Source organism: Dipodomys merriami, unplaced genomic scaffold, assembly GCF_024711535.1.
Source record: "Dipodomys merriami isolate MVZ:Mamm:240054 unplaced genomic scaffold, mDipMer1.0.p SCAF_58, whole genome shotgun sequence".
NCBI classification, from domain to species: domain Eukaryota; kingdom Metazoa; phylum Chordata; class Mammalia; order Rodentia; family Heteromyidae; genus Dipodomys; species Dipodomys merriami.
Window position 1 is genome coordinate 5732416 of NW_027206157.1, and position 1563 is coordinate 5733978.

The window sequence follows — 1563 nt, forward strand, 5'->3', positions numbered from 1 at the left end:
TAAGTCAGATGTGTTTAGGGGCCCAGACTGAAATCTATCCCCTTCAGGATTATCTAGATGAGCTTAGGAACCTCGGGTGGGAAATAGAAGCTGAGACACTTGCAGGTGAGGAGATGCTGTTGTCCTCTGCAGGTTGCTGTCAATTTCTGGAACTTTACTGCTTTACTCACTGTTCAAGACTGTTGTCTTATGGTTATTTCTCTTAACTATATTATTTTTTTTTAATTTTGTTGTTTTTTTTTTTTCTCCCTTGGTGGCCTCCCGGGCTCCCTCTCCACTAGCTCACAGGGGAATGAGCAAGAATGGGAACTAGCCAGGGGGATGGGGGGTGGGGGGCGCGGGTAACAAGGTGGGGGAGGCCAGGGGGGAAAGCTGCCATTTCAATCCTCATCCACCTCCTCGCCTTAGGACTCCTCACCACCCCCCCCCCCAGCATGACACTTGTAAAGCTTATCCCTCTGCCGCTCCTAGATTTCTTTCATCTCATCCGCATACCGGCAGAAGGCGCCACCAAACTTGTCCCAGGCCTTGAAGGGCATGGTGATGGCATTGCGGTAGGACGGCTTCACCTCACTCACACAGTAGAAAAACTCCGTACTTGTTGCAGCCCACATCGAAGAAGAAATGTTTGGAGTCCACCGTAATAGAGGTGCCCTCCGGGAGTTCCCCGTACAGCCCCCCCCCCCCCCCCCCCCCCCCCCCCCCCCCCCCCCGCCACCGGCACCGACTCTTGGGCCTCCGGCCAGCTCGTGGTCTTCGCCTCCGTAGTCATCGAGGAGCTTGGCGAGCGTGTCGGAATTCGATGAGACCTTGCGCAGGCAGCACGATGGTCTGGCCGCTCTGGAGGCCGCCAGGCCCTGGGCCTGCGCCAAAGCCGCCGCCGCGGTTGATGGTCTGGCGGATGTGCAGGAAGGGGCCGCGCTGGTTCTCCTTGAGATCCAGGTAGTACTTGCAGTTCTCACGCACCAGGAACTCGCTCTTGAGGTGCGCCGGCCTGCCGCCCTCCTCAGCGCCCGCTGCCAGCTGCTCGGGGCTGCTGGGGCCCAGCTGCGCGTAGTGATCGATGAAGTCGCCCAGCGAGTCACGGAAATTGGCCGCCACCACAATCGACAGCGTGAGGCGGCTCTTGGAGACACCCGTGCCCACCTCTGCGATCTTCAGGAAACCGCCCTTGGCGTTCTGCTTCACATCCAGGTAGAAGCGCTTTTTCTGGATATCCATCCGCTTCGAGGCCAGCTCCTGCTTCTCCTGCTGGCCGCCACCGCTGCCGCCACCGCTGCCGCCACCGCCACCGCTGCCGCCACCACCGCCGCCGTGCTAGCTGCCGCTATTGCTGTCCACCATCTTCTTGGCTACTGCCTTGCCGCTGCCCACTGTGCTCGCGCCCCCGCCCTCCGCCCTGCGGCTCGCGCTCCCTGGCCCCCCAGCCTTGCCTGCCGGCTTCTCACGCGCTCCCACTGCTCATTGCCCAAGGAGAATTCTTGTGTGCTGGGCCAGTGGCTGTTACTGAGCTGGGGTACTGTACCCAAGTGGGCTTCCAGGTGCTCGCCAATGGTGACAAGG

The 1563-nt window shown here is 60.3% G+C and overlaps 1 pseudogene; it reads right to left on the reverse strand.

Moving 5' to 3' along the window:
• Positions 1 to 380: 380 nt before the first annotated feature.
• Positions 381 to 1344, reverse strand: LOC138813044 (transcriptional regulator protein Pur-beta-like; annotated as a pseudogene).
• Positions 1345 to 1563: the final 219 nt, after the last annotated feature.